The sequence below is a fragment of the Phocoena sinus genome, chromosome 5 (assembly GCF_008692025.1).
Source record: "Phocoena sinus isolate mPhoSin1 chromosome 5, mPhoSin1.pri, whole genome shotgun sequence".
NCBI classification, from domain to species: Eukaryota; Metazoa; Chordata; class Mammalia; order Artiodactyla; family Phocoenidae; genus Phocoena; species Phocoena sinus.
In genome coordinates this window covers 95,617,488-95,642,827 of record NC_045767.1, presented here as the reverse complement: position 1 = coordinate 95,642,827, position 25,340 = coordinate 95,617,488, and positions in this window count along the sequence as shown.

Genomic DNA, 25,340 nt, shown 5'->3' with positions numbered 1-25,340 from the left:
GAACGAATTGCTTAAGTTCTCTGTGCCTGTTTCCCCATGTATTGGGTTGGCCAAAAAGTTCTTACAGAAAAACCCAAATGAACTTTTCGGCCAACCCAATATAATAAGGTTGTTATTAGGATTCAATGAGTTACTACGTGCGGCAGCCTATAATAAAGGGCTACATACGGTGCTGGTAAAGTGAAAACATAAAGACTGTATTACCCAGGACACGTCAGATATACTTTTTGGTTAATATCTATTGCAGACATGACACCAGAATCAGTGAGTCCTTTGTCAGACATGTGTATGGTTGACTGCCTTGTCCTGACAAAGTATTCATAATCATTCACTGAAAAAACATATTTAAGAAATTAATCCTGACAAAGTATTCATAATCATTCACTGAAAAAACATATTTAAGAAATTAATCCAAATAGATTTTTGAGGCTTTCAGTTTTCACATAAGCACTAAAAAGTCAACCTCATTCTTGCTGTAACTTGCTTTAGACGCCAAATCTGAACAACACAGAAAACTATTAATAGATGTTATTCCAATGAGAGACTTTTACAGTTAACATCTAATCATTCTTCATCAAAGTACGACTTCATCAAACTACAACTTTACTATGCTTTTCAGTTCCATAACTCCAACAAATGACAGTTTAAGATTGTAGACATAAACAGTTAAAGACTTCTTTCTAGTTCCTTTCTTCTACAATGTATTTGCAAACTTATAATTTCTAAATTCATTCAACTATAAAGATCAAAGAGAGGTGACAGATTTCCATGTCTGATGCTTGCACCCGCTCTGCCTCCTTCTCTGTGGGTTCACGTTTGTGTATGTGTGTGTGTGTGTGTGTGTGTGTGTGACCAACGGTTCCTGTTTGTCAATAGAGAAACAGTGTTTAGAAGAAAACCTGGTGTGAAAACTGGGTCAGAGGCACAAAATGACATGTTTATGACAAGGCACAAACTGTTGTTTTATCTAACCTGCAAGATTTTGTTTGTCTTTCCAGCCTCAGTGCAATCTATTCAATATTAAATGCCAAACAAGCCCCCTATGACACTGTGGAAAACTCATCCTATCTCAATAGTGGCAGAATCAGTGGCTCAGAGAAGCCCAAATGGGCCAAGGTAAAGCATGACAGCTGCAGCTGCAAAAGAGAGGGAGAAAGACAGAGAGAGGGGATGCACTTCCTTTCTCTAAGTGCAAAGAGCCAGCAATGGCTCCTAAACACAGCCGACCCTCCTGGCAGAGCTTCTGCATATAAGGTGTGCAAAACAGTTGCCTGTAGGCTTATTTAAAAAAAAATTGAAAGAAAAATTAAGTGAGCCTCTGAAGGGAAGGAAAAAAAAAAGACATTTAATTATGTCATAGAGCTAAGGAAATAAGAGGTTTCCAGTTCCACCTCTATTGCTAAATCAAATTTAATGTTAAAACAAGAATTGTCAATTTCAATGTCAAAAGAGTTCCATTCACTACGGGTTTGTTTTTCCCACTTTGAATCTATTATGGATGTTGGGTTTTATGCCTTCTGAAGAAAACTTTAAGTTTAGAGTGAAACTAGCCCTATATATAAACATATTTCAAAATAAGAATATGTAGGAAAATCCCCAAGTGTCTAAGATTTCCTAAATACTGTCATTAATTATAACATATTGGGCAGCCACCAGACACATAGAACTATTCCAGGAACAATGTAATGAGATTTGACATGTGTCTCCAAACAAAAATCAAGCATAGGGTTTAAATATTTCAGGTAAACCTTCTACTTTTTCTTCCCTAAATTACCCCAGTTATCACATCAACTGTTCACTTACGTTTGTGATGACAACTCAAATTGTACAGTTTGAACTAAGGTACCAGGAAATCTCCTTTTGGAATAAAAAAAGAAAAACAAATGAATAAAAATAAAAAACCTCTACCATTAGCTACACCATCACCACCTCCAACAGTTTCGTAAGAAGAACAAAAATACTAATATCAATAAGTAATGGTATTTAAGATCCAATGTCTTTAAAAATTCTAAACATGTTATGGATATCACGACAGAATGGAAGTGGATTGGTTATTACGAATTTCTCTGAAATTCCTAGTTATAATTGAGACCATCTTATTAAAAGGATGTTAACTAATTGCAATATCTTTGTAATATCTTAGAAGAAATTAAAAGTCAACATTATTGATGTAAGTATTCATATGCACGTGCTCCTATTCTTTGCTTTTTTGAGACGTGGTGAGTTTAGGGAGAATTTCCCGATGCCACTTTCAGGCACATTTGATCTCCTAGAGAGGAATCTATATTATACCTCCACGAGGCATGTCTGTGGGGATGGAAGAGAGGGCAAGAGGGTGACTTGAGATAATCATTGCTAAAATGTTTTATTTGCACATGATAATTTCTCCTTTCATAAATATCAGCAAATATGCTTCTCTCCCCTCTCCCTCTCCCTTTCTCTCAGGATATCAGGCAGATAAGAGTTATCAGTAAAGGTCATCTTCAATTTCTGTACAGAAATGATCTGTCTCTGGTATGTAATAAACATTTATCCATGCCTTTATTAGCTATATTGAAGCTGACAGTTCTGTTAAACCATTTTCTTTCATTTTGCTAGGTCATGACGGTTAATGCTGCTAAAAAATCTCATCACTGCTTTTGATCACTGTATTGTCTTCCCTGTATTATCAGAAGTTTTTGAAGGTAAGCACTGGCTGGAATGACCTATTATAGGTACAGCCCGTTGAGTCTCTGTTTTTTTTTTTTTTCCTCTTTTCCTCACAATAAAAAAGCAAAGGAGTGCACAGAATAAATTTTCCTCAGAAGGTTATATTTAGTTGCTTAGATGACATATTCAGTCAACTCTCAATTATCCACAGTAAAAGGGAACTAAAGTAGCAAATGTAAATGAAAACCACACATAATCCAAAATCTTCATTTTGGCTAAATATTTTACCAGGGTATTCTCAGCATCTAAAAAGAAAACTTCACATTTTACTCAAATCCCTTTGTCATCTCCAGGCGTCAGTTCTCAGGAAGTAGCCAGATGAAGCAAAAGCAAAAGCAAGAAGAAAACATCCCCAGACAATTGATGTGTGCAACGGAAAAACATGATGGAGGGTGCAGTTTGCATCTGGGCCTTTCCACCTTTCTTTCATCCATGCCACGTAAGCTCTCCTCTCATTCGAAGAAATGTGTAAGAAATGTCTCCTTTTGAGAAATGAAAAACAACAAAATAGCCATGAAAATATCTGCCTTTGTTAATGGATTAAAGATCTTATAAAACTTGCCAAACGAAGGTTGGTTGTCAATTTCAAGGAAATACAGTTCAGACAGATTAAGAAATAAACTTTCTAAAAATTCCAACACGTTTCCTTTCAGTTAAACAACTATTTACTGAGTTCTTATTGCATGCCAGGTACTATGGGAAATTCTGGTAATACAAAAATATGAACGACTCATTTCAGCTCTCATGTAGCTCATGAGGAAGAAGTCACAAAAATAGATATTTAAAATTGACAGAGTAATATTAAAGCACAGAGAAGAAGCATCTTCCCCAGCTAGGGTGATCACACCGAATCTTGAAGGGCCAGCACAGTTATCCAGGTGAAGAAGCAAGAGTCGGGGGAAGGGCAGGGAATAGTGTGAGCAAAGGCACAGTTGTGAGACACAGTTTTGTGTATTCATAGAACTGCTGGGATCTCCAGGTTGTCAGCACAGCAATCATAATCACGGGGGATGAGAAAGGGAAGGAAAAGGCAATTGATGGAACTGGAAACCTGGGAAAGTTCAAATCTTTGGGGGCTGTGCAAGAAACTTTAATAGTCCTTCCAAGATCATTTACATGCAATAAAGTAACAACCAACATGACCCTCAATTCCATTACCTATTTATTCTTTCTTTTAGTTAGTCACTAACATTTTTTAGCATTTATTACATGCCAGGCACTGTTCTAGGTGCCAGTGGTACAGTGGGGAAAAGAACCACGTCTTGGACTCATGATGTGTTCATTCTGATGGGGAGAGAAAGACACAAAACAACAACAAAAACAACAAATTACGTCAGGCAGTAGTAACATGTCAAAGCCTATTGATTAGTGTTTTTCTTTTGGCTGCACTACATGGCATATGGGATCTTAGCTCCCCGACCACAGATCAAACCCATGCCCCCTGCAATGGAAGCATGGAGTCTTAACCACTGGACTGCCAGGGAAGTCCCTCAAAGCCTATTTAAACTCTAGTCTCTAAAAATAAAGTAAGGCTGAATAAAGAGATAGGGATGTGAGGTGAGGGAACGGGGAGCATGGTGAGCTTTTTTATATGGAACAGTCAAGGCAAGTACTCCCTGAGATGGTGATATTTGAGCAAAGACCTAAAGGAAATGTACTTGAGGGAGTTGCTTTTAAAGCAGAGCTGATCACACAAGGAGAGATCCTGCAAGGAGAGTGCACTTGGCAAGCTGAAAGGAAAGCAAAGGGGCCAGTTTGGAGAAGAGAAGGTCGGGGAAGAGGGATGTAATGCAGAGAGGTGCAGATTACTACTGCGTGTGGGGCTTTTCAAAGTTTTTGAATCATGATCTTAAATAATGCATTTTACATAGTGACAAATATATGTGTTTTAGAGAGAGAGATTGAAATACAGATATTTTTAAAGTTTGAGGAAACAATATTATGTGCAGTACACTCTGCTCTTTTCAATTCTACTTCATCTTTTAAGAAGTTCTGGTCACAATTAATTTATTTTTTAACCTATTAACAGGTCACACACACAGTGGGGAAAACACTGAAGCAGGGTCATGTAGTCTAGTTTTTTTAAAAAAAAAAGTGGTCTTTTTAAGGTACCCAAGACCTAGCCCAGTGCCAGGCACACAGGCATCCTAATACTGTTTGTTGAATGAATGCATGAATGAATGAATGAATGAAAATAATTAGAACTTATTTACAAGGCTCAAAGTCTGAAGACTTCAAATTAGGCATTTCAATTCTAAAACAAAACTCTAATAACTGCATGATCTTCAGATCATTGCTAGTGGACAGAATGTACTCAGAATTTAACAGAAATCAATGTCAGTCACTTCTAAAAGTGGACAAAGTTTTCTCAAAAAGGTCATTTACTGGAGGTAAGAGGAGAGTCCTTACAATTTATTTTTTCATTTTCTGGAATCCAAATTATTTTTTCTGAATAAAATATAATAAAGATTGGGCTGCCCTGGTGGCTCAGTGGTTGAGAGTCCGCCTGCCGATGCAGGGGACACAGGTTCGTGCCCCAGTCTGGGAAGATCCCACATGCCACGGAGCGGCTGGGCCCGTGAGCCATGCGTCCAGAGCCTGTGTTCCGCAACGGGAGAGACCACAACAGTGAGAGGCCCACATACCAAAAAAAAAAAAAAATATATATATATATATATATATATATATACACATACATATATATATATATATATATATATATAAAATTAAGATAAAGTAAGTTGAGAGAATGTCCCTAATGATATTAATTGCTGTTTTCACGGAAATTGATTTCTTCTTACCCTAATGTGACTTCCAACAGAGGATTACAAAATCTTTAGATACAAGTGTGATAATGTGCCAGAATTTCTGACTAGCACTTTTGATTTTTTTTTAAAGAATTGTATGTGAAGGGAACAACATTCCTCATGAAGTTAGCTGTGTATGTTTTCTTTTTTTTAATTGAAATATAGTTGATTTACAATGTTGTGTTAGTTTCAGGTGTACAGCACAGTGATTCAATTATATATATGTATATGTGTGTGTGTGTGTGCATATTCTTTTTCAGATTCTTTTCTCTTATAGGTTATTACAAAATATTGAGTATAGTTCCCTGTGCTATACTGTAGGTCCTTGCTGGTTATCTACTTTATATACAGTCGTGTGTACTGTTTTGTAAAAGAACTAGTTCAGAAAATCTTATCTTTATTCTGTAGAATAATAATAATCGCTAAAATTTACACAGTGCCAGGCTCTGTTTTAAGCATTTTGCATATAAATATTAATTCATTAAATCCTAACAATAGCCCTATGGGAGAAGTACAGTTACTATCCCTAAAACTGGAAACTGAGGCACAGAGTGATAAAACAACTTACCATGTGCCATGCACTGCAACATCCTATTTAATCTACATAACAGTCTTATTTTAAAAATAACGTAACTGAGGCATAGGGAGGTATAAGTTGCTTCTGTCACAACTACTAATTGGTGGAGCTGGGACTGAGTCCAGGGCAATCAGCTTCAGAGTCCACACCCCTGGAGGCCATGTCATTCTGCCTCCTTTAGCTGTAATGTCTGGGCCAAGTCAGCACTGTAAAATACAATGATGCCAACTGAGACTTTAAGGAAACTGTGAGCTCCCCAGGAGAAACCAGTGGCCCTGCTATATATACTCAGCATCAATCATTAGATGACAATTTTAATATCCTTACCACCAAGGACTTAGCAAATGTAACTTATGGAAATTTTATCTTATACTTTCCTCATCAAATTCTCTACTAGAACTTTTAAATTACCTTGAGCCTGAATTAATTCAAGTAGTAATGTCTCTCTGCATTTGTTTTTTATTTTGTTTTGTTTTGTTCTTCCTTCCTTCTTACTTCCCTGAGACCCAAGTTTGGACCACTGTGCCTTTAAAAATTAAAAATGCAAATATTACATGGGATAGTCTATTTGTCTATTTCACATCTCACTTTTAAAATTGATGATTATATAATTTTGGGTGTTCATAGAGAGATGCAGCCATCCAGACACATGTATATATCAGCATTTATAGCTATTAAAAAGGAAGAATTTCCCTTAAGCTTTCCTTCAGCTGTTTGCTTGTCCAGCACTTTATACACACACATACAAGGAAAGAGCAGGGTGTTTCCCTTGATGGTCTGCTCCTTAACCTAAACTACATTCTTTGTCATCATGATAACAATTATATCATTGTCCAGGACACATTGCCTAAAGAGCCTTTGTTCTCCATAGGGACTCAGCATAAATATACCAATAATAATAATTCATGGTCAAATGCTCTATCACCCCAACTTGGAAATGAAAGTTGGTAATGATAACTCTTTTCACCATTCTGAGTACAAATGGAAACAACAGAAGTGCACAGAATACCACAGTGCCCTCTGACCTTCATGCGTGAGGTCACAGGACTCCAAAACAAGAAATAAGACCCTTGTGGTCATGGGAATCTTAAAGCAACATTTCAAACCACAACCTGGCATTTCTTAATGAGTTCACATTGCTTAAACTCTGCTCCAGGGTATGGTCAAAAGAAAACCATCCCTTTATCAACTGGTAAAGCCTTCAAATTCCTAAAATAAATTCAGCAACTGAAAAAAAGTAAGTCACTGAAATATCCACTTTCCCGAGGTGATGTGGTATTTTAAGCCAGACATTTTTCTGTGAGAGCTTCCCACTGTTTGGATCGTAATGAATAAAAACAAAGCACCAAATGCTTAACAGCTCTACTAATATTTCTTGTTCTTTTCAAAAGTAGGTCTTGGAGACAACCCATGATAATCAAAAACCACATGGTGGTCAGGTTGCCCTAATTTGACACTACACTCTGCTACATCCATAACCTTGGATAAGCCCAATTTCACAGTCTAAATCAGTTTTACAAAGAAGAAAGTGTATTAATCTTTTCCTTTCCTTTTCTCTCTCAGAAATACCCTAGAGCTCACCATAACAACTACCCTCCAAATGTTTGTTATAGTACGCTGTTACGGTATAAAAATATAACAAAATCTTTCATGTGATACAGACTGAGACAAATCCTCCTTATAGTATATTCTGTACCATACTATGCCAAGATATAGCTGAGCTCATGAGTCTATTTTCAAATGATAATGTCTTAAAGACCTCAGGAAGGTTATCTCCTGCATTGATAGCAGGAAAAATACAAGAGCAGGAATTACATGAAAGAATAATCTGTCTCTTCTACTTAGTATCTTTAACATGACAGCTTCACATCCTGATACTGAGCAGAAATTTAGGAAAAAAGTTAAATCCACTGAAGAAAAAAAGAAAAAATCTATCCAGCCACAAAGTATAAAACAAACAGAACAGGGCCTCAGCATGTGGCAACTCCAATATATCTAGTCTCCATCACTTAGAGGGTATGTCGTCCCCAGTTTTCAGGAAGAGACAAGGCGTCAATAAGAAGAAAAACTATTGATCTACCAACAAGTTTAATACAATCTTGAAGTAAATTCTGTTCAAAACCCAGAAGCCTCCCTCCGTGTAATAGTTAAATTACTGACTCCCATGCAAAACAAAAATCCTGCCCTTAGGCCATTACCAGCGTGATCCTTTATTTGAAGTCTTACAGGCTGTTCAAGGGACAACCCTGATCCTTTGGCCAAAGGGAAACAACACATCGAGTAGCTCAATCAGGCCAAGCAAAATGGAGCCTCCCAGTGTGAGAATATTAAATTATTATGGCTGCAACAGGGGGCCCAATTGTTAGTGGCCCCCTCCCACTTATGGCCTTGCTCCTCTCTTCCCTGCAGTGAGTGTACATTGTCATATCTAATATTCAAATGCTTTGATAATAATAAGGTTGTCAAGATAATAGCAGGAAACTTTCAGTAGAAACTCCACTTTCAAAAGCCAGTCGTGTTGTCCCAATGGTTCTTCCTAAGAAGATGCCTTCAAAAAGCAAATTTTTTCCCATTCAAAAATCAGAACAAGGCTCCTATTATATGTAAATACACACACACAGGGTCTACGTTTAGGAGAACAAATGTACATCAGCAAGTCAGTACTACGAAAGAATGCTACGGGAGAGAGAGTGCCCAAGAAAACTGGCAGGATAAGAAATAGGGCAGCAGAATAGGACGAACCTTTCTTAATCTAACATTCTGTTTGGGGCAGGGAGGGTGTTTTTCCCCTATCCAAGAGATTTAAGTGGATGCACGAAGGAGACAAGATCTTAAATCAGGGAATGCTCGCCCATATGGGTAATATTGATGGCACCTTGTTAGAAGAAGCAGTTTGGGTTTCTTTATTTCCTTTCATTTGCACAACATTCCAATCAATAGACCCAGTGAGGTGGGGTGTAATGCGGTTTTTTGGAAGAACACTAGTATTGTTCACATGTTCAATATCTGTACTTCTTAAGGTTGATTCAGGAAACCTTGCCCTTTTGTCCCAATAAAATAATGGCTTTAAGGAAATGCTACCCTTTGGCTTTCTTTCCTCAGTCAATGCTATTTGGTCTACAGCCATTTTAAATAAAAAGTTTCAATGGATTGAAAAAAAGCAGCAGCTGGAGACTAAAGCCCTGCAGGTGGCTGGTGATAAATACAGTATTGTAACTTGCTGGCATGAGCCCTCTCAAAGTGTTCTGAATACAGGTCAAAAGGCTTGACAAATTCAGAAGTCAATTTTAAATTATAATCTACATGCACGTAAATTTTACCCATGCCACCCATTAAGGATTTCTTTTTTCTTTCCCTGGTTACATAGGAATAGATAGAATTTCATTCACATTTTACATAGAATTATATCAGTGTATTCATTTGTGTCACGGAAATGCATAGTTATTCCAGGGATCTTCCAGCTTAAAACAATGGCAGCCATTTTCTTTAAGAAGGAATAACCTATTTTTTTTAACTATATATATATGAGAACATCCTTTAAGTACACTTTTTCTCCTTGGGGCTAGCAGGTTGTTTTAAACCATGGGAAGAAAAGCACTATAGAAAGATAAAGAACTGCTTATTTCCATTTTGACATCATTTGGGACCAGCAGGTACTCTTCCTCTATTCATCTCATTTGGCCACATTTGCTCTATGGCTCTTTGTCCTCTAGCACTTATGTTTCTCATTTTCACAGAATTAATTAGTAATTGCCTGTGTATTTCTTCAGAAGTACTGTCTTTTTCATATATTTGCCCTATCTCCATATTTAAGTTTTAGATTTCCCAACATCAAGGATCAGGTCTTTATCGACTTTTGGCATTTCCCCAAAGCAAGCCTTTCTCTATTCAATGTGAATGTTTAATAAAAATAATCGACAGTTTATAAAGAATAAATAAGATCTAAGAAGGCTACAGAACAACTTCCTAATGTGGTCATTTTTGTTTTTGTTTTTTTTTTGCAGAAATGTAGTCAGAGGAGGAGAGCTATGTTATATAATTTTGAAGTGTTTGGTTTTTAAATAAAGATTATGTTTTCTTTTATAATAAAATCACAATAAAATAAAATAAATTTAAAGAAAAAAGAAGGAAGATCTGAAGAAGCACATTAGCTCTCACCTTGAGTGATCCAATTCAAATACACTATCACTTTATTAATCAATAGCACAAATGAGGTGCAGAGATGGAGATGAAAAATTTTTATAGACCTTGCTGCAATGTGGGAAATGAGGAGTATATATCTTCTAATCTGAACCTTGACTTAACCTATGCAACTAGAGAAAAGAAATGGTATTTCCTAAAAGGAAATGGAATATCATCTACCATCCTCCACCTACTAATATTAGGATTCATTCATTCAACAGATTTTTTTTGAACATCTACTCTATGCCAGGCATTTTTCTGGGCACTGAAGATACATCAGTGAATAAAGTAGGTAAATATCACTGTCATCACTGAATTATGTTCTAGTTTGGGTAAAGAGACACTAAACAAGAAAATCTTGAATAGGTCATGTGGTGATAAGTACCTTGGGAAAAAAAACAGAGAAGGGAAATTGGGACTCATTGGGTGGTAAGGACGGTTGCAGCTTCACAGACAAGGCAGACATAGAGGGAGATGACATGAGAGAGGTAGGATGGACCAGAACACATAGGGACCAGTGTGCCCTATGTGTTAATAAGCTTGGATTCTTTTTTAAGTAGTAAAAGAACTCACTGGATACCTTTAGGCAGCAAATAATGGGATCTTATTTCCACTTGAGAAAAATCATTCTGTGGCATGAGAGAAGTGGTACAAGAATAGAGACAGGAAGAGGTCCAGGTTGGAAATAGAAGTTTGAGAAACAACACAGTTAAAATGTATTTATATAAAAAAAGGATGTATATATGTATAACTGAATCACTTTGCTGTGCAAGAGAAATTCACACAGCATTGTAAATCAACTATACATCAATAAAAACATTTTTAAAATAAATAGAAATAAAAATGCATTTAAAGTCATGGGACTGCCTGAGACCACCTCAAGAAAAAGAATACACTGAGTAGAAAGGAGGGCTGAGAACAGAACCTGTGAATGTATAAAGGTCTCAAAGAGGAAGCAGTTGGGATTTGTCTGACACCCTGGCTCTCAAGCCAATGAACCTAATACTCACGTAGGAGAAGCCTCCATACCTGGATGCTGCCTATGAAACAAAAGCCCCCTTCCCATCTGTGTGGAGCTGAAGCAAGAATGGCATGGATAATGCTTTTCCAGTGCTAATATTTGCACTGAAGAGACACCACGGACAGGGAATACATGCTTGGGTTTCTTGACCCAAGAGAGTCTGGTGATTCTTAGGTGAAAGGCTAGATCAGATGTTCTGTTTGAAGAAGATGGACTCAAAGGGCTCAGAGATACAAGTAGGAGTAGGAAGAGAAGGATAATTATGAAGGGAAGAAAAGAGGCAAGAGAGAGGAGGAGAAGGGAAGAGCAGAAAAGAAAACCAGCACTAATTTCAGAAAAGAGTATGGCTTAAGGGCAATGTTATGTCACAGGGTATACAGTAGGTGATTTTTGGTGGTATGTAGATTCTGAAAAATATTTATGTATCTTATAGTTATCTTTTGGCAATTAAATTGATTATTTTTGTTTTACACTTCTAGGAGTGAGATAATATTTCCTATTTTAAAAAATTTATTCAAGGAAAAAATAGGAAATCAGTTTAAGGGAAAAAATATACTAAGTTCTTAATCTCCAGAATCCCCAGATCTCTCATCAATACAATGGGATATAACCTGTCTTTCAAGGCTGCTATGATAACCAGCAATAAGGGTATATCTAGTACAATGCCTGGCAGGCTCTCAATAATAATTAACAAATATTATTACTATTATTATTTTAAGTACCTAGCAAGTGCCAAGTATAATAAAAATTATTTATTAATGGAAACATAGAAAAGTAAAAAAATAAAGGCAAAACAAATCTGGAGAAACAATCATATTACAAGATTTAGCAAAAAGTAAAGAGTGAGGTGGTCATTAATGATAGTGAATTAAAGCAAAAACTGAAGTTAGAAAATAAAAAGTTGATTAGAAGAAATTAGGGTGGGACTTCCCTCGTGGTTCAGTGGTTAAGAATCCACCTGCTAATGCAGTGGACACAGGTTCAATCCCTAGTCCAGGAAGATCCCACATGCCACGGAGCAACTAAGCCCGTGCACCACAACTACTGAGCCTGTGTGTCACAACTTCTGAAGCCTGCACACCCTAGAGCCCGTGGGCCACAACTACTAAGTCCACGCACTGCAACTACTGAAGCCCGTGTGCCCTAGGGCCTGAGTGCCACAACTACTGAGCCCATGCACTGCAACTACTGAAGCCTGCGCGCTCTAGGGCCCGCGTGCCGCAACTACTGAGCCCATGTGCTGCAACTACTGAAGCCCACGTGCCTAGAGCCCATGCTCTGCAACAAGAGAAGCCACCACAATGAGAAGTCCGTGCACTGCAACAAAGAGTAGCCCCCGCTCGCTGCAACTAGAGAAAGCCCGCATGCAGCAACAAAGATCCAATGCAACCAAAAAAATAAATTAAAAAAATTTTTTTTAAAAAAAGAAGAAACTAGGGAGATAGGAATAAAACTCGGAGTCCGGTACTGTAGAAAACAAGATGGTGGCCTGATTTTGAGATGGAGCTGAAGGACCCAAGGTGAGGCTCGACTCATCAGGTTGCTAAGCAAAGAAGAGAAGAGGGTCTTGACCTGGAGACCATGGTGGGCTCTGGGAGATCCCTGAAACCACTAAAACTGGGTGGTGAGATATTATGTATGCAAGTATAGGAGCAAGCATTTTTCTAAATAGAGGGTCCATGTCTCCCATCAGATTTTCAGAGATTTGTGGCCTCAAATTTTTAAGTATTTCTGACTGAGCTAGATCTATTAGTCAACTGAAAACATCTGGAAGCTGTTTTTCTATATAGGTGCTATTCCAAGTTTGCCAAGTATTGGAATGGTGTTGTACTTAAAAAGTCTGGGGAAGAGGGGCCAAGTGTTGAGCTGAACCCATAATGGGCAAGTCCCAGATTCATCACCATTATTTTCCAAAGTGGATTTCTGTTAAGCTATGGTCAGACCTGCTCTAGGCCTGATGGACAGAGAAGCAATTAGTATATGCAAACATGTAGCTATAGCATGGCAAGATATTCCTCAGATGACAATGACATTGATCCTTGAATAGTGACATTCTAAGCATTAGAGATGGCAGTGAGCATGCCCTTCTGAGATCCTGCCTCCACCAGGTGGCCTTGACCACCAAACTCTTGGATGTACCTCTGGAGGAAATGGGGAGACCAAGGGGAACTATATTCAGGCACTCATCCACCTAATCTCATTGCTCCGTTTGCACTGCTTCTTTCCTGGTTCAGTAATCAACTGAAATTACCAGCAACCTTAAACCAAATCTAAGTCATCTTCATACTAGCCCTTCCTTAGGGAACAGAGTCAGCCAGCCCCAAGCAGCTCTTTGGAGACTGCACTCGACCTATTTTATCACAACTTAGTACTCTCATAAATATTTCATAAATATCTGTAATTCTAAAAGCAAACTTAGAGTTTAGCACTTCAGCTGAAAAATCAATAGCAGTTATTTCAATAATTGTAGCTCATCCTGAAAAAGATTTTCTTTGTTAATTTCTCTAAACAGAGAAGCAAAAGAAAATGGGTCTCCCAAAAAGAGAGGCCAATTCAAGGGAAAAATGTAAATTCCAGAATATACTTTCAAATATCTGTCTTTCCTAACTATTCCTAAACATTTATAAAATTTCCCCCTACTATATTTTACATGTTTTAAAGGTGAGGAAAAAAAAAATGATGAAGAATGTGTTTCCCATGGTTGAAAGGATGCCACAATGCAAGTTCTACTAGGAACTCACCGGAAACTCCTCAGTAACAAAGATTTTGAGCACCAAGAGAAATTACAAAATAAAACAATTAAAAATGGATCCACCGAATAAATTAATAGATAAATAAATAATTCAACCAATAATGACTTTAAGTGTTGATTTTTTTTCAAATGAAGGCTCAGCTTCCATTTCTAGTAAAAAAAAAAAAAAGATGCTTTCCTGGCTAAGGTAAACAACAGTAACCAAAAACCCCACAAAACCATATTTAATTAAGGTCAGCATGACTAGCTCTTGAAATTCTGGTTTCTCGAAGATGAAGATCCTTACCTCAAGAACTAAGAGAAAGAGAATCCCAGCAGACATTGTTAGCGTATTTTTTAAGAACAACTTTAGTTTTGTATATAAATGTGACTTTCTCATCTTAGAACATACATTTTTCTCTCAATTTGTTCAGTTTACAGCTAAGAACAAAACAGGAGGTCAAGTATAGTAATGGGTAAGAAAAGTATAAAGGAATATATTTCACAGTGACAAATCAAGCAGATATTTAGAGTCACATACATATCAATTCTTCTTAGGGGAATACAAAACAGTGACATTTTCCATTAGCAATCTTCTTCCACCCAGGTGGAGCACTTAGGAACCACTAGTACTTGGTAACCTACAGTGAAATGCACATTGGAGGTGTGTCCTCCGCTGAAAGGAGTCTCCTTTCTTTCTCTGAAGTTACTCTTTCACAGAGCTGAGGGGAGGCTCAGAGAGGTGCAGTGTGGGACAGAGAAAGGGAAAAAACCCTTTCTTCACACTCATGCTGCTCTGAATGCGGACCATCTGTGCCCCCAGCTGGAGCACCGGCAATGGTCTGGCACTTGAACCACACCATATTTACAGATCTAAACACAAATGGCTACTGCCTGATTGTTTCATGATTCATTAGTCAGACAAGCTCTCCTCTCCCGCCAGCACAGCTGTTACAGAGTAAACCTTTGTCACTTAATAGGCCTGATTATTACTTTCCATCAAAGGTATTGATCTGTGTCACCTCTACTTAAGGGAAAGGGGGAGAAGAAAATGGGGGAATAAAATGTACCAGGAAAACAGGAACATGAAGAAGGAGGGCAAGAGAGGGACTTTAGATGGGATGAGTGACACTGGCTTCCTCCCTTGCTCTCTCCTGTGTGACCTGAATATCTGGATCCGTGTCTTTGGCTGCCGGCCGTGACTGAGTTTCTCAGAAAGGGGAGCCATACCTCACACAGCGTGCAGCCCTGAGCCCCCAGACCACTGCGGTCACAGACCCTGACCACACAGATCACTGTTCAATGACGGGCACACGGTGAACTGAACCAGAAATCTGTATCAATTAATAAACCAAGCCAGTGTGCAGATCAAGTACAGTCTCCAGAGGGAATTTTTATAGCTCCTTTAATTATCTCCTTTTGTTTAACAAATAAAGTGAAGCTATAACCCTAGGCTGTTCCCTGACCGTGAGGCACAGCGTCCGCCCAGGTGGAGAGGTGCTCCTGTCTAGCTACCAGGCAGGCATGGCGGGGCACAGCGCCGGCTGGGGATGCTGAAGGCCAGCTTGGCACCCTGGCCAGTGCTCTGCTTCTCTCTCACCTCTTTTTACCACTTTCCTCACTTTTTCCTTTCTTCCAGAAACCCAAAGGAACAAAAAGTGAGAGGATTTCCTAGGAGGGGAAAGACAAAGAAAGGCTATCAGAAATTACACCGACTCAGTAAAAACCAAGGTGAAGACTCCCACCAACATTACCACCGAAGCAAGAATTTTAGAAAAGGAGACCAGAGATCATCTATCTAATCTTCGGATTTGCCTATAAGCAAAGGAAGCCCAGACAGGTTTAGAAGCTTCTTCCTACTACACGGTTTTTTGGGTGGGACAGCTGAGTCTAAATGAAAAGTCCTCTGCTAACCTATTCAGAGCTCTTTCCATTCCACCAGCCAGCCCTCCAATACCAAAATCTCAACTCAGACAGGGATTGTTTTAACTAATATTTTGCCTCCTACAGCCTGATAGAAGATAAGATCATAAAAGAATGAGACCTTTGATCAGAACTTGTGGAATCATCCTCAATACAGTCACACTTTTGTAAACGATATCCGTATCATAGAAGAACAGTATTTTACTTTATATAGTACACATATGTGCATTCACAGATATCACACACAAGTAACCCGGAGCATGCATCCATGCAAATGGGCCTTGCTCTTACAACCACTTAACAGCTCCAGTCCTCTGAGATTCCAGCATAGGCTGGTTGCCTTCCCTTTGTCTCCATAACACTCACTGTAATTGTTACCCGAATCTAGTATATTAATGAGATCTTTATTATTCCTTTTCCCCAGGTCACCCTCCAATTGCAAGCACATGTCATTCCAGTTCACAAAAGGTCAACAGCCTTGCTAAGCCCATACTGTTTGTTTTCTGGTGCTCAGCATAGGTGATGGATTGACAAGCCTAGACATTGGGACCCTCCATTGAGTGACCGTCAATCGAAGCAAGAGACAATGTTCACCCCGCCAATTCAGTCCATTCAGAATTAAAGGGGATGGGCAGAACTTGGTTTGCTTAAGTTCCTTTCTTAAGATACTGCTAATGAGTACAGCACTGAGAAATATCTGAATGGGCTGGGGCCCTAGGGAGCTGAACAAGCCCATTTCATACTTATTTTATTCTCAGTAGGCCCTTGGCCAAGGGTAGGATGCTAATGGCTTGAGATCGCTTCTGACTCAGCCCAGATTTTAATCAGCAAACTGGCAATGCAAGACCCCTTGTCCCATTTCCATGTCTATAGTTCTCCAGGTGGTTTAATTGTTCCACTTGATATCCATGTCCAGGGCCATCTAGTCATCTCCCCTTCCTCATTCCCAGTTACCAAATGGCATTGGGAAATTTTACTCGTCGGAGCGGCATGTTAATGAAGCATGCAGTGTATGTTTTGGTCCTCATAAAAAAGAATTTTAACAGAAATCATAACCTTAATTCTTCTATAGAAAACAGAAATCAGATTTGGAAGCAAATGAAATCATAATGATAGCCAACTTTCAGCTTTTGAGCTTTCCAAACCAGAGTTTCTTTTTGTAAGTTATGTCTATCAGTTGACAGGACCAATATGATTTTACATGGGCACAGTTTGGCAACCAGGAACTCCACATAATTTACTGCACTTGAAATTCATATAAAGGGAAAGCTGTCAGCAAGTAGAAACTGATTAAAATAAAGGGCATTTGTTCTTAACAGGGGAGGAAAATCAGCTTATAGCCATAAAAAAGAAACTGATTGGCAAGAACTCATGTGAAAATGCCAAAGTATTAAAAACACACTTTGTTGTTTTCTCTATTTATATTCCACCTGATAATTTGATTTTGAATCTAAAGACGCATTTCCCCCAGCAAATCAACAAAAAACGGACCTTACCTAGAAATCTAGGTATGGTGACAAACAGCATATGAAAGTATCCTCTAAAACAAAATCCTGAAAATTGTTTCAAATATATGACAGATGGTTTGTTATGCCTTAACAAATTTGGGTGAGGCAGGAAGAATAGGTATACTATCTCAGTTTTATAGACAAGACACTGATGTGTTGAGAGGTCAAGGATAGAGAAATATCATCAAACAATATTTATAAAGCCCTTACATGTGGGGAGCCACTGTCTGGAATGCAAAAGAGCTACTGTTTATAATGCCAAGAAGACCTGTAAGATGGTGCAAAGAAAAATGACCTGAGTTCAAGGTCTTACCAACAGCTTTGTCTTTGGGGAAAGCCTGAGAGAAAATCCACTTTCTGGCATCCAGTGGTGTTCACGTGTTCTGGAGGTTGCCACGCAAAATGAACCCTAAGTCTGAGTACTTTCTATAAAAGTAAAACTAAAACGTATATGTGCAGTTAATTAAAACGTGCCTTTAAAGATAGGCACAACACTTGTTCTTATAGAGGTACATTATTTAACTAAATATACATGGAAGAGCTGGGACTAAAACCCAAAAAAATATATACAGCAGATTGCAATGAAAACTTACGGTTGTATTTAGTTACGTACATATTTTAATTTGGTGCATGCAACCAAAGCCAACAGTACTCAGGGCTGGATAATTGTTCTTTCTTGCTCCTAAAAATGGCAACACCAAAGTATGTTCTAGGAAATGCCTTTTTCGTTAAATATGTTTTCTTTATTTTTTCTATATTTTATAGGGTGAATGCTCACAGAAATTTTTAAAAGGCACTGTATTTATATTTCTCATTTCTAAGTTTAAAACTCATCATGGTGCATCCTAAAATGTCTCTAGTCAAGGTGGTACAAATCTGGATTGTAAAATAATAAATAAATAAGTAAATAGATGAGTAATAGCCAACACTTATGACTCACTATGTGACCATCATGCATCTTCTAACTCATTTAATCATCAGAATACCCTATAAATTAAGTTCTATTATTATCCAGATTTTACAGATGAGTAAACTGAGTCACAGAGAGATTAAATAACCTGCCCTACAGCATACAGTTGATAAGCAGCAGAGCTGGAATTCAAAACCAGGCTGTCTGGCTCCCAAGTCCATGCTCTTAAACTAAAATTTACAAGTAAAGCTAACTCTACAGAGGCAGGGAGAGAAAGGAAAAAGGAGGGAAGAGGAAGGAAGGAAGGAAAAGAAAGATGAGAGAGAAGGGAAGGAAGGGGGGAGGGAAGGGAGGGAGAAGAATAGAAATCTTTAAAAAATTGAGTCAAAAGAAAAAGAGAGGGAGGATTAATTTGCCTTTATAAGGCAATGGGAAAATTTGAAAAAATTCTCTTGAGGAATTAAAGGAAGTCTTTTTTGACAACTGGAACAGGTTTTTTTGAAAGGAAGGAGGAAGCGGGGGTGGGAGTTTGATGCCAATTGAACCCCGCTATGACCTTGGTGGAGGAGAAATGACTGCAGATTCAGTCCTTCTGTGCCAGATCTCAGGGCCTCCCTTCCAGGAATGCATCCATCTGCCCCAGCATCCTGAACATTTCAAACACTGCTCCTCCCCACTTGGACTTAAGAAGATGTCAAAGGATAAGACACCCGGAAACCTAAAATACAGGCATAGTGATGCATGGTCACTTGGCAACGGTGGGGTGTACTTAGCTTCATGCCAATGAATGGAGCCTGCTTTCTTGCCAGCAGCCCAGACATTAAGCAAACAGACAACACAGCAGAAGCAGGGGCACAGAAGCAGAAGGGATCTGTCCAGCAGGGGAGAAATCTTCCACACATTCATGGAAAAAATGCAGAAGATAAGAAGAATAGATTATCAATGACGGTAGCAGCGGGATGTTTGTGATGAGAGAAAGTACTTGTAACTCAGCGATAATGTGGACCATATTAAGTGGGCACAGAAATATCATGTAATGATATGTCACTTAATGAATGCTTGGAGGAGTAGCCCACAAAAATAAGCAGAGATGCCAGTCTGTTTTTTGGACTTAGGCAGAGCTAGAAATGAAGGTCATCAGAAACCTTATGCCTGAGAGTTTTGTGGTTTGAAGGAGATGAGGGTTTGTTCTATTTTCTTTTCTTTATTTTTTTTTTTCTTTGATACATTAGCCCCCTTTGGGTAGCCTCTCCTGGTGTTTAGAGAGTAGAAACAAAGATTTAATAGGCCAGGTGGCCTTATTTGGAACCTTTGCCAGATACCTTAGTGCAGGTATTTGCAAGTAAAGCTTGTCAAATAAATTATGACTCTGAACTTCTAGATAGTGATGTTTTGTGGTAAATGGATCAGAATGTTGAGTATGGTATAAATAATTAGAATAGTTACCATTCAGTGAATGCCTACATGTGCTTTTTGGGCATGGGCTAAGTGCTTTAATCCTCACAACAATCTTGAGGGAAGTGCTGTTGCCCCTATTTTACAGAATAGAAAACTGAGACTGGTTACAGGAGCAAAGCCGGGATTCCACTCCAGGTCTGTGTTTCTCCAAAGTCCCTGCTCGCAAAAGATGTTGCCTTTAGAAATGTCACCAGGAATATTAAAGTAACTACACTCCAACCAGCAGTCCTGAGGTTTACCATCAGCACACCCTTGGCTCACTGGCACATGTGACTGCTTAAGCCTTCAACCCTTTGAAAAAGCAGGAATATGACGACAATGCAGCAATAGGAGTAGTGCAAAGAGCATTAGACAAAATTTGAAAAGAGTTGGGTTTTGTACTTGACTCTGCTTCTAATTCTCAGTTTCCTTGGGCATGTTCTTAAGCCCTCTGAGTCCCTACAAAATAATGGCAAAGAGACCTGCCAGATGATTCAATGAAATTATGAAGTAGGAATGCACTTTTTTTTTTTTTTTTGCGGTACGCGGGCCTCTCACTGTTGTGGCCTCTCCCGTTGCGGAGCACAGGCTCCGGATGCGCAGGCTCAGTGGCCATGGCTCACGGGCCCAGCCGCTCCGCAGCATGTGGGATCTTCCCAGACCAGGGCACGAACCCGTGTCCCCTGCATCGGCAGGCGGACTCTCAACCACTGCGCCACCAGGGAAGGCCGGGAATGCCCTTTTTAAACCTCTATATATGAAACACTCAGATTATAACTCGGGTTTACGCAGCCTCAACCGCTGAAATGGAGATCAGTGTTTCCCCTTTATCACTCCTTGTCCTCAAACAGCAGCCACAGATACTAGATGCTGCCAATGAGAAACATTCTCCGAATGCTAGAAATTGTGCAGGATGAACCTGAGCAAAACGACCATAAATTGGGTGTAAGGCCAGCACCAGGGCAAAGACAGAAAAGGAATCGGTGGTTCTTGAAGTGCTCTGTGCCACTAACAAAGGGCAGAAAGGGATGAATATTTCCCTATTTTCTTAATGCGTTTGTTGAGATTGGCATGTGATGAATGCAGGAAAATCAAATCCTATTGCCTTCTGACTGCATCATTATACAGAATGTGAATATTGCATAAATCTATGAGGTATTCAAAAGTACACAGACCTATCAAAATTCTGTTTTTGCCTCTACTTGCAAAATTATTCCATCTTTCTTCCTAGAAAGCGGCAAAGTCAGGACTCTTACTAGATCTTGTGGCTCCATATCCTTTGAAATTGCATTTAAAAGTAGTTCCAAAATCCTCAGATTTCTACCAATGTAATTTAGAATTTTTATGGATTTAACTTTTTGAATTAGGAACTCTTAAAAATCTGATAAAAGCCACGGATCCTTTCCTTAGATAAAGAGGCACACACACACACACAAACACACACACACACAAACACACACACACAAACACAGGACTGTAGAGTAAGAAGCCCATCCACGGGCCCCTCAGGGTTTATGGACCCTCAAGGTGAGAATTCCCAGAGCTCACACTTTGTTGTGCAGGTTAATACACTGCACAGCTATGTTTGGCCAAGGGGTGAAGTAGGGACTGAACTCCAATCCCCATACCACTGACTAAGCCATGTTGTATCTGCCCAGAGTGGGTGCTGTGTTCTAATTTGTGCAAAGGTGCCAAATAGTCACAGCACTGTCCTGGAACCAGCTCGCACCAGCTATCAAGCTGAGCCCTTTGTGTGTGTCTCCTCCCAACTCCATGTTCAGTGACAGTCATGTTGATAGCTTGAAATCAGCCACGGTGTGAATATTTACACCAAGGAAATTAGTAAACTCTGCAAAGAAAAGCTGTCCCCAACAAGAGAGCCCGTTGTTGAAGATTTACTGGCATATCACTGCATATGGGCTAGTAGAGACCCTGAAAACCTCTGTCCTGTATTATGTAGATTTGAAATGAAAAGCAGAAAACACAATTTAAAACCACATCCCAGTTTCCTTTCAGCCTGTACTAATTGCTTCTAGGACAAGGATATGTGGGGCCTGACTTGTTTTGAGCACAGACTTCACAGCTAACAGTTGCTGAAGAAGGTATTCACAGAGGGCTGCTGGAAAAACTCGTTCCCATTCGATCCCAGGTGGGTCTAAAGACAGCATCCCAAGCTATAAACCTATGTTTTAAACCTCACAGCACTGAGAGCAGTAACTGCCATAGAACCATTAAGAAAACAAAACTAATGATGGTTGCAAAATAAGTTTTAAGATAAGGATTAAAAGTAAGAACTGATGCAGAAAGTAAATCTAAAGTCCCCATCCTCCTTGCAATGCCAAGGAAGAAAATCCTTGGCCATAACAGGCATAAATTGTTGTGGACTGATGTCAGGTTTCTTCTGTAGGCTTTTTGAAGAACTGCTCTTTACAACTGAACTCTGTCTTGAGCTGATTCTCTTAGGAAGGAAAAAATAAAAAAGTCAGGTCAAACGACTGATTCCAGTTTTGAATTACAGAGGGCTATTGATTTTTCATTAAGGTTCCTGTGCGGCTCTCAAGAGGAGGGAGAAAGAGAGGAAAGTAACTCATTGATCAGAGCGGAGGGCCATGTTCATTTATTGGCTTCCTGTCACATCCCATTATTCCCGATTCTAAATGTATACTGAAGTCAGTTTATTTTCATCATTGCCTCCTGTCACCAGAAACGTCTCCCAGTAACTATTAGTTTAATCATCCTTCTCTCACAATGGTAATGAGGGATAATATCCAACATGATCCTGAATTCGTGAATGTTATTCATTGGATTACAGCGTTGCTCCCCCCAAGGCTCTAGTTAAGAGTCTGTCAGCACTGTAATAGTCTAAAAAAACCACATAAATAGCTTGAAGACTTTTTAAAACATATTTTAATTTTTTTTAAAAAAACCTGCAGCATTTTTACCACTGTTATTTAAAAAAACGGAGCTTCCCTGCTCTCCTGGAAGATCCATGGTTTTCGATCCAACAATGATAATTTTAGAGAGTGCATGAAACCTACCCAAATCAGGTATCATATATCTACCAAAGCCACTGGAACCCAATCTAGAGAACCATCAAGCACACGCAGAATAAATCAGGCATTCCACTTAGCACCTTCATTTCATTTGCAGAAACAATCATCAATTTGTCTGTACTGTCTTGTCTCACACTTGAACCTCTGCTTTACATAGTAGCAAACTGAGGTTCCAAAAGACTGAACCACTCAGGATCACCCAACAACATGGCACAGTGGGGAACAGAACCCACATTCCCTGGCTTCCATATCACTGTTTGTTCCACAACAACATGTTGCCATTTTAATAATCTATCCTCTCAATTCATGCGATATTTATAATGCATAAAAATCAGAAGCTGACTTTAATATCAAATCCTAGAAATGCTGTTAACGACCTTTTCTTTTTCTCATCTAGAGATAGGACCACATTTCCCATTAAGTGCTATCTCACATCTAGGTAGAGTAATAGCTGCCCACATTATGTGAGTGCCTACTCACCCCCCAAGAGTTCTCAATCTCAGTCTCAACCCCTCCAGATCATCTGCCAAGGGGCTCATGGACATTAACGTTTCTCAGTGAATTTTCCTAACACCCTGTGAGAGGTGGGAGGAATGTTCCCATTTTATAGATGATCTGGCAAAGGCTACAGCGGAAATAATTTACAGAGCCAGGACTCAAGAGTCAGGCCTTATTGTTAACGAGGTCTCTTTCCACTACACCACAGCTCCCTCTGGTGCCAAAATTGACAGTGGGAACTACTATAAACAACTATGGAAAAACCATTTAAAAGTAGTACACCAATAAATCGAGCTGGAAAATATCATAGAAAAAAATGCCATTCAGAGTAGCAAATAAGAACATAAAATGCCTACAAATAACTACGACAAAAAAGTGTGAAACGTATGACTAAAACTAGACAACTTCACTGAAAATGTAAAATAAAATCTAACTAAACAAAGAGACACAAAATATGTTAAATGTTCTTTCCAGTGGGATATTTTGGAGAAAAAAGCATGATAAAATTATTCTAAAACTCTTCTGGATGAGCAAACTACACAAACACAAAAGGTTTTTTGAAAAATAAAAACAATGAAAGGGCACTCACTCCATCAAACATCAAAATGTAGTTTAAAACTTATTTAAAACAAATTGAGAACCTGTGCAAAAATCAACAGACAGATCAATGGAAGGAATTAATTGGCCATGAAACAGACTATAACATATACAGTGAATAAAATATTAAATAATCAGAGGAAAATTTATATATTTGAAAAAATTAAATTTGATACACATTGTACAAAGTACACCGAAATGTATTTCAGATGAATTAAGGAGTTAAATGATTCATTAAATTCTATAAAACAGGAGGAAAACAGACATAAATATTTAACTTATGAAAGTATTTTATCAGTATAAAGCCTGCAAAATTATCATGGAAAAATAGATTTTACTGTATTAAAATATAAAATGTCTATTCAAACATCACAAACTAAAAAAATTAGAGATCCAAGTCACACACACGCAAAAAAAAAAAGTTCTACCTCACTAGCATTCAAAATCACCAAGTAAAATAACATCATAACATTTTATCTACAGAATTGACAAAACTTTTATTTATTTAATTTATTTATTTAAACATCTTTATTGGAGTATAATTGCTTTACAATGGTGTGTTAGTTTCTGCTTTATAACAAAGTGAATCAGTTATACGAATACATATATCCCCATATCTCCTCCCGCTTGCATCTCCCTCCCACCCACCCTCCCGATCCCACCCCTCTAGGTAGTCACAGAGCACCGAGCTGACCTCCCTATGCTATGTGGCTGCTTCCCACTAGCTATCTATTTTACGTCTGGTAGTGAATATATGTCCATGCCACTCTCTCATTTTGGCCCAGCTTACCCTTCCCCCTCCCCATGTCCTCAAGTCCATTCTCTAGTAGGTCTGTGTCTTTATTCCCATCCTGCCCCTAGGTTCTTCATGAGCCTTTTTTTTTTAGATTCCATATATATGTGCTAACATATGGTATTTGTTTTTCTTTCTGACTTACTTCATTCTGAATGACAGACTCTAGGTCCGTCCACCTCACTATAAATAACTCAATTTCGTTTCTTTTTATGGCTGAGTAATATTCCATAGTATATATGTGCCACATCTTCTTTATCCATTCATCTGTCAATGGACACGTAGGTTGCTTCCATATGCTGGCGATTGTAAATAGAGCTACAATGAACATTGTGGCACATGACTCTTTTTGAATTATGGTTTTCTCAGGGTATATATGCCCAGTAGTGGGATTGCTGGGTCATATGGTAGTTCTCCATAGTGGCTGTGTCAATTTACATTCCCACCAACAGTGCAAGAGGTTTCCCTATTCTCCACACCCTGTCCATCACTTAGTGTTTGTAGATGTTTTGGTGATGGCCATTCTGACTGGTGTGAGATGATATCTCATTGTAGTTTTGATTTGTATTTCTCTAATGATTAATGATGTTGAGC